The sequence below is a fragment of the Octodon degus genome, unplaced genomic scaffold (assembly GCF_000260255.1).
Source record: "Octodon degus isolate 3935 unplaced genomic scaffold, OctDeg1.0 scaffold00031, whole genome shotgun sequence".
NCBI classification, from domain to species: Eukaryota; Metazoa; Chordata; class Mammalia; order Rodentia; family Octodontidae; genus Octodon; species Octodon degus.
The window spans coordinates 5,768,957-5,778,507 of NW_004524607.1; positions in this window are offsets into that span (position 1 = coordinate 5,768,957).

The window sequence follows — 9,551 nt, forward strand, 5'->3', positions numbered from 1 at the left end:
AAAAATATAAAAAGGGAGCAGTGAGATAGCTCAGTGAGAAGGCCCTGGGCTCAAACCCGTATATATCTTAAGATAGTGATGCTACCAATTTATATTAGTTTCCTAGGGCTGCTGTGACAAAGGACTGCAAATGAGTGACTTAAATGACAGAAATTTATGGTGTCACAATTTTGGAGGTTAAAATCTTGACACAACTAAGGGGTCAAGAGTGTCTGTTATTTCTAGGGTTGTCAGAAAAAGTAGGTTCCATGCCTGTCCTGGCTCCTGGTGCTTGCTGGTGGTCTCTGGCACTTTTTGGAGCACACAAGCACCACCCTGCTGTCTACTGGCATCTTCACATGGCTTCTCCTTGAGTACGCACCTTCCCCCTCGGTGAGGACATCAGCTCTGCGGGCTGAATGGCACACCTGCCTCCTGCAGGACCGCTTAAGTATTTAACTAACCAGGTTTTAAAATAAGGTCACAGCCTAAAGTAACAGGGGTTAGAAATTTAACACATGAATTTTGGGGAATACAATTCAACCCATAACAATTTTATTTATTTATTTATTTATTTATTTATTTATTTATTTATTTAGTGGAGGGTCTACAGGGTCTCACCACACAGATCGGACTTGTAGTGATTCTCCTGTTTTCAGCTTCCCGAGAGTCAGGATTAGAGGCACACATCACCATTCCCAGTCTCAATGTCTGTCTCAGTGTGTCCCGGGGGCAGGGCGGGCAGGGTATGCCAGGGATTGAATCTCCTACTCCTGCATCTGCCTAAGCAGGTGCTTTAATCTGCTGGGCTATCTGTCCAGCCTTCAACCCATAACAATTTTAATTAAAATTATGTTTTATAGTAGTGGATGACACATTTCTTCAATGAATTTCTACTCTCTGGGTAACAAGAACATTCAAAGTACTGGGAATAAGATATATACTCCAATACTCTCTCTTTTCTAGTAAATGTCAAAGTTCTGAGATTAAAACTAATATACTTGATTATGTAAATACATCATGAGTAATTACAGAAAGATTTTCTAGACTACTTTCTTTTACATTTCCAAAGTTTTTAATAGAATTCTTTTTACTGTGAAAGAGCCAGTGTTCAAAACTGATTCCATTTTAGAGACAATCTTTGCATTTCATTTCTGTTTGATAATGGCCCATCCAAGTTATCATGCCAAGGTACAGAAACCTCTTTTCAAAGTCTATGTGAAAATTGTCATTAGAAGAATAAATTAAAAGAAAAAGTCAGTTTCAGTTGTATATTACCATATTTGCTTCCAAAAAATTCCCCTTGAAGTTTTAATAGACATATTCTGTTTACTTATCTTGTTGGTTGATGTCCCTACATTAGTTGTGCCATGAACACTGTTATTTTTTTAATTTAATTTATTTGGTACAGGGTTTCATTATGCAGCTCTGACTCATAATGATCCTCCTGTTTCAGTATCCACTGTGCTGGGATTACAGGTGTGTGCCACCACACCTGGACTTGGTAGCCACCTTGGTGTGACTGAGGTGGGGCTGGCACAGCATGTGGTACTGGGATCAAACTCGGGTCCTTGCACTTGCCTAGGCAAACACTTAGACCTCTGAGCTCTCTCTATGGCCCAACGCTGTTATGATGGTTTGAATGGAAAATATCTCCCAAAGGTTCATCTGTTCAGAGTGGGGTGTTGGAAGGTGATTAGATTTTGGAGCTCCTAATCTCATCAATCTAACAGTTGATAGTTGAATCTGCTGTTAGGAGGTAGAGCCTACTTGGAGGAAATAGGTCACTAAGAGAATGACCTGAAAGGGTCTCTAGCCCATTCTCTCTCTCTGCCTTTTGCCTAGCTCTGTTTCCTGACTGACATGGGTTGAACATCTTTCCTTTGCTAGGCCCTTCTATCATGATGTCCCTCCCATGACGTTCAGACCATGGACTGAAACCTCTGAAACCATGAGCCAAATTAAGCCTTTTCTCCTTTAAGATGTGCATGTCAGGTATGTGGTGCCAGCAGCAGAAAATCTAATATAGGCACAAAGATTCATATATTCACGAAGCATGTATTGAGTATCTATTTCATTCTAGGTCTTAAGTAAAGGGCCAGGGTACAAGATTTAGTGAAAGACAGAGCATACATACTCTGAAGAAGGAGACTGTCTGATAGGTAAAGGAAGATAGGGAGGTGAATGGACAGTCTCAGTACAAGGTGGTAAATGATATATGATATACTTGTGCACAGGGAGCCCACACAACAGCCAAGCTGGGAGGTGATATGGTTGAGGAGTAAAGCACCTTTGAAACCACATGTGGAAGAGTCATTCATATCAGAAGTTCCTTACTGATTGTTACATCCAGTAAGATTTTATTTTGTCAGTTCCCAAATAATCCAGGTGTTAAGTGCCTCTCTTCTGCAAACTTTGAAAGAAATGCTATTTTGATGATGGACTGCTTACTTCAGTAACATACATACCAAAATATTTTAACAGTGGAGAATTTAGTGCTTGTTATAGCTCAGTTATTAAGGCCAAACATCAAGAAAAGTACAAACATCAAGGAAAATTAGTGATTGGAGCCAAAACGTAGTGGATGACCTAGAGAAATATTCTAGAGAAATATATAGAAATGTGGCAAGGAAAAACAAAAGTATGGTTCCTTCTCATCTTCGGAGGGCTCGATGGAAGACAATATCCAGATGAGTTCCTGGAATGCTGAATCTCTGTTCATCTTTAAATACAGTCCTTCCAGGCTTGAAACTCAGCCATGTAACTGCTTATTGTCACCATCCTTAGCAATGAATAGGACAAGAGTGTCACTAGTGACAGTACTTGGAAATGGGAGGTTATCTTTCCTCTTCATCTGCAGTAGAGTGGTTACTGAGAAAGCTGTTTAGAGCCTCTTCATTCATGCACACAGGCATTATTCATCCTTAAAAATTTGTAAAGTGAAACATAAATTGCAGGTTAAGAATCCCTTATCCAAAATGCTTCTAGAACAGAAGTGTTTTGGATTTCAAGATCCTTGCATCTACATAATGAGACATCTTAGGGATACATCCAAGTCTAAACAGAAAATTCAATGATGTTTCATGCACACTTTATACATATAGCCCAAGATTAATTTTCACTGTAGTTTTGGATTGTCTGGGGGAGCTTTTGTGACTTGTCATATGAAGTCAGGTTTGGAGTGGTCCTCTTGTAGCATCAGGTCATCACTCAGAAAGTCCTGGCTGAGCATGGTAGTCCCACTACTTGCCAGGGGGAGGCAGGAGCATTATTTGAGTCCAGAAGTTCAAGATAGTGAGATCCCATCACAAACACACTTTGAATATTAAAGCATAGGGATAGTCAACTTGTATATTTTAATGAAGCTGCTTTAAAATGCCCATGTATGGTGTTGTCTTAGTTACTTTCTTTGTTGCTGAAACAAAATACCAACACTACAGTTTCAGGAAGGAGAGGTTTATTTAGCTCACAGTTTGTAGAGATTTCAGTCCATAGGCACTGACTCCAAGGCAGGGAGGCACATGGCAGAGCTCATGGTGTGACGGGCAGGAAGCACAAAGCCGTGTGCCTCTATGTCTGGCCATAAAGGTTTTTTGGATGAAGTAGGCTTCGGGGCCTTTCTGGGCTCTGCTGCAGTGTCCTCTTTTTTTCTCTGTGTCATGTTCCAGGATGATACTCTGTTCTCCTTTCAGGTTATACCACTGGATATGAACTCAAATCCCCTTTATTCAGAAACTTACTGTGCAAACCTCCAGAAAAACTGTATAAAACAGTCATCAATAAAACGAGAGTAATTGAATGGAATGGTTGGAAATGTTCCCAGGAATATCCTCAATGTCAAAAAAAAATCTAGTCTATGATACTTTTACTCGTCCATAGGAATGGAGTTGATGGATAAGTCAACAAAAACAGAATCTTATTAGCATGGAGGCTCTGAAGAAAAGGTGGCCTGGCTCCCTCCTCCTCTTCCTCCTCCTCTTCCTCCTCTTCCTCCTCCTCCTCTTCCTCCTCCTCCTCCTTCTCCTCTTCCTTTATTGAGACAGGATCTACTATATAGTGCAGGCTGGCCTTGAACTTGCAGAGATCCTCCTGCCTTAGCTTCTTGAGTATAGGGATTATAGTTGTGACATGCTTGGCTTGACTGCTTCTTTTCAGCAGAAAAGTGAGCTAGGAGATCGACAAGTTGAGGGATGGATGTGGTCCTCTTTCTAACATCTTCACCTTGGGCTAGCCAAATAGCTCAGTGGATTAAAGTGCCTGCAAGCAGGAACAGGGGCTGGGGTTTGATCCCCAGGCCTGCCATCCTGGCCCCACCCCCAGGGCACACTGAGACGCAATTGAGACTGGGCATGGTGGTGGGCTCCTGTAATCCCAGCTCTTGGGAGGCTGTAAACAGGTGGATCACTTCGAGTCTGATATAGTAGTAAGACCCTGAACACCCTGTAGAGCCTTCCCTAAAAAATAAAATAAATAAAGATAAAAGCTTCACCTTAAAGAAAAAAAAGTCAATGCATGTTTTGATGGGGGAATAATAGGTCCAATATAATATGTAGTAAGTCAATAATATGTGATAAGTCAGTGATAAAAATACGGATGTCTACATTTGGAACAGATTTGTTTTTTTTTTTTTTTTTTTTTTGGTCCTGGGAAATCAAATTCAGGACCTTGCACTTGCCAGGCAGGCACTGTGCTGCTGAGCTATCTCCTTGGCCCTTGAAAAAGATTTTTCTTTTCTTTTCTTTTTTTTTTTTTTAATGTATTTGGTACAGGGTCTACAGGATCTATAGGATCTCACTACACAAATTGGATTTGTAGTGATTCTTCTGTTTTCAGCCTCCCAAGCACTGTGATTACAGATGTGTACCACTATGCCTTGTCTCAATTGCTATCTCAGCGTGCCCCAGGGGCAGGGCTAGCACAGCATGCCAGGGATCAAACCTGACCACTGTGCTCTGCCTGAGCAGGTGTTTTAGTCCACTGAGCTACCTGGCCAACCTGAGATTTTTCTTAAAGAAAAAGAAAATGAGGTTTTATTTCTATCATTGGTGAAGTAGCAGTTATCAGATTAACTATTCCACAAGTAGCGCTTACAAACTCTGGACAAAATATGGAAAACAACTACAGAAGAAATCAAACATTGACAGAAGTAGAGTCAACCCAGGAAGAAAGGCATGTTGGTGGCTGAGTTTTTCTTCCTTTTTTTGAAACAGGGTCTCACTTTGTAGTTGAGGCTGAACTGGAACTCATTCTGTAGCCAAGACTGACCTCAAAGTGCTCAGTGATTCTCCTGCCTCAGTCTCCCAAACGCTAGGATTATAGGCATGCCCCTTGCACCCAGCCTACACCTGGCTGTAGTTTCCATGTTTTATTTTTGTTCATGCGCTGGCAGACTTTAGTTTGCAACCTACAGGTAACAAAGGTCCAGAAACAGATTTTTTTTTTTTTTGAGTGAGGGTCTTAGTATATAGTTGAGGTTGGCTTTGAGCTCACCATTATACCAGGCTGGCCTTGAGCTTTTAATTCTTCTTTCTCAGCTTCCTGAGTGCTGAGATTATAGCTATGCGTCACCATAGCTGGCAGAAAATTGTAATCTTACAGGTTAGGTATTCAGAGCTAGAGTTTGGGGCAACTACAGCTGGATATGAAGGAGAATGTTCCTGAAAGGAGAACCATAGGAGCAGGGAGTCAGTGTTTTAGTAAAAATTCTGAAAATCTGACTGACCCCTGCACTGTGCTTCTAGAGGGCAGAGCCTAAGTGGCCCATATATGGCAAACAACAACAACAACAACAACAACAACAACAACAACAACAACAACAACAACAGCATAAAACAAACCTGAAGAGAGATTTCAGCTACTTGTCCAACATACAAGGGGCAGAGTTTGGACTTTGGATTTTGCCAAGGTAACTTTCTACTACTAAGACAAAAGTCAGTATTCTTGAGAAAAACATGACAAAGTCCTGAGTTGCTACACCACTTTCACATACCAGATCCTTGATACAAACTAAAATTACTAGACAGAAGAAGAAACAGGAAAATGTGGCCTGTGTTGGAAAGACACTAGTGACCAGCCCTAGGATGCTTCAGGTGTTACAATAAGCACATAAGGATTTTGAAGCAGTAGTTGTTGTTGTTGTTATTTTGAGATAGGGCCTTGTTATGTAGTCTAGGCTGGCCTCAGACTCACAGTAATTTTCCTGCCTTTGCCTCCTGAGCGCTGGGTTTACAAGCATGCTTCACCGCAGCCGGCCATTAAGGCCGTTATTACAGCACTTGATATTTAAGGATATTAAAGAAAATATGATTTTAATGAATAACATATAGGAAAGCTCAGTAGACAAACAGAAAATACAGAAATGACTGAATGGAAATACTAACATGAGATATTAAGAAATCTAACATTTTAGAAATTGCAGGATAGTTGTAACTGCAGATCGGCGAGAACAAAGAATTAATGTCTTTGAAGACAAAGCAGTAGAAATTAACCAATCAGAGGAGTGGAGACAAGACCCAGAGAAGAAAGCTTGGGAAAAAATGAGCAGAGCTCCAGTAATTTGATAAACAAATATTGATAAGTTTAACATCTGTGTAAATATAATTCCAGAAGAAGGGGGTGGGGAAAGGAAAAAGAAAAAGGGGAGGGGTGGAAAAAGAGACAGAAGAAATATAAATAAGAGCAAAAATTTGAAGAACTAATGGACAAAGAATTTCCAAATTTGGTGAAATATACAAGATGTTGGTAAATCTTGGCAGATTACGTGCAGAGAGAGCCATGCCTGGGCGTATCATAAACACTATTGAGCACCACAGTGAAAGAGAATAGCTTTGAGGGAAAAACCACAACATTGTAAACAGGATGACAGTGACATACATGACAGATGACTTCTTACCAAAAGCCAGAGGCAGTGAATGACATATTTACAATATCAAAGGAAAAATATCCTAGAATTTTATATCTACCTTCTGTCTAGCGTGAGCACACAGAATTGTACATGAGGAAGAATATCCCCATGGAAATGCAAATTAAAGCAACATTCTAACATTGCGCATTTGTTTGTATGGCCAAGATTGTGGTCCATGACACCAAATGCTGGGGAGAGTGTGGGACAACAGGAGCTCTCCGTCATTGCTGGTGGGAACGCAGAACGGAAGACGAATTTAGGAAGCAGTTTCTCCCAAAGTGAAATAAATGCTCACTGTATGATTCAGCATTGATGCTTCTTGGTATTTACCCAAAAGTGTTGAAAACGTATGACCACAGAAAATATACACACAGGTATTTGTAGCAATTTTACTCATATTTGCTAAAAACTGGGGGAGATTAAGACATCCTTCATTAGGTGATCCAGGATGATATATCACCAGTGGGATGCTATTCAGAGCTAACCAGAAATGAGCATCCAAGCCATGAAAAGATAAGGAGGAAACTTAAATGCATCTGAGTCAACCTAAAAGGCTACACACTATATAAATCTAAATGTATTATATTCTAGGCTGGGAAGATAGCTCAGTGGTATAAGACCTGGCCAGTGCAAGGTCCTGAGTTTGATCCCCAGTACCAATATATATATATTATCTACTGAAAAAGGTAAAACTTTGGGGTCAGTAAAAATGATTAGTGGTTTCCAGGACAAGGGGGAATGGAGGGATGAATCAGCAGAATACAAAGGATTTTTGGGGGGGGCACTGAAACTACTATGTACAGTACTACAGTGGTGGATTACATGTCATTCATTATACAATGTATGATAAAATTAGTGAATGTTTACCTTTAAAACTGTATTGCATAAAAAGTACATGCTATGAGCTTCCTCAAAATACTCTACCTCACTTTGAACACACTCATCCCATTACTATTACCACTTTCTGAAGCAGTGCTTGAAGTCCTCTTTCGTGAATGTCTTTAGTTGCACTATCATAGTGCTTCCATGTCCTGAATACATTAAAAACATTTAGCTTTCATGGTCGTTTTGACTTTGAGGGTGAGCCAGAAGTTGCTTAGTGCCAAATCTGGTATGCAAGGTGGGTAAGGACGCACTATAATATTTTTACAAGCCTGCTTTCTTTTGGAGGGACTCAGCAGCAGCAGTCACCAGATTTTTTATCACACCGTGTAAAGACACAATATGTGTGTTGGATGTGAGGGGAGGGTATTTTGAGGGGTTTCACAGCAATGTGTTTTTATTGTAAGACATTTTTAAAAAAATTCAACTTCACTGTATATTTTGATTGCACCATGGACACTTGCCCACTCTCACAGAACGTACAATACTATTGGTGAATGCCGCTATAAACTGAACTTTGGGTGATGCTGATATGTCAGTGTAGGTCAACAAGCAACTTATGTCAATCTGGGGAAGTTGCTAATGGAGGAGCCTGTGCATGTGTAGAGACAGACTGTTTATGGCAACTCTTTATACCTTCTGCTCAATTTTCCTGTGACCCTAATTTCTTCTTCAAAACAATTATTAAAATAAATAACCTTCAAAAATGAAATGAAATAAAGGTAAGGTGAGAGAAATAGCATCCAAGAGAATTCAATGTCAGTAAACCAATACTATATAACCCTGCAACAAAACTTCAAGTGAAGTGGTGTATTTGGTGTTATGTGTTGAAATTTGTCTCCTTCACCAAATTTACATACTTAAGTCTTAATGCCTAGCATCTCAGAATGTATACTGCGGATGAGATCGTTTAGACAAGTATGTTAAAATGATTTCTTGACCGTGGACCTAAATTCTATGTCACTGATGCTCATACAAGAATAAGTGATTTTGTCTTAGTTCATAGTTGCAGTACATAATTTGCAGAGGTGGTACATGTGCACACTGAGCGTTAATCCTTTTTACTAGTCTTTCTCTTCTCATCCCTCCATCTCTGGATCTCCTTTCCATTTACACAAGACCTGGCTCTCTGTTTTCTACTATCCATTCTTTACCTTGCTCTTTGAATTATTTACAATCTGGGTTTCTCATTGGAGAGAAACCGTGTGATCTTTAAGCTTGTGTGTCTGGTTTATTTATGGTTTCAAGGTACATGCATCCATTTTCCATTTTCCTACAAATGACTGAAGTTTATCTTTCTTTTTTTAATGTATTTGGTACAGGGTCTTGCTATGCAGCTTGGACTTGTAGTGATCCTCCTGTTTCAGCCTCCTCAGCTCTGGGATTACAGGCATGCGCTATCACACCTGGTTTTGGTGGCCGGCTCTGCAGGCCAGGGTGGGGCCAGTGCAGCATGTGGTGCTAGGGATCGAACCTTGGTCCTTGCACTTGCCAGGCAGGTGCTTAGACTGCTGAGCTATCTGCCCTGCCGAAGTTTATCTTTCTTTATGGCCAAGTAGCACTCCACTGTGTGAATACCCTATTTTTTTTTTTATTAATTTGTTGATGGACATTTAGTCTGCTTCTAAGACTTAGCTGTTATGAATTGTGCTGCTGTGAACATGGATATGAATGGATCATGGTGACATGATGTTTTTAACTCTTTTCAGAAGATACCTAAAAGGAAAATAAGTGGGTTGGGCACCATTTCGAATTTTAGTTTTTTGAGGAATCCCCATACTGATTT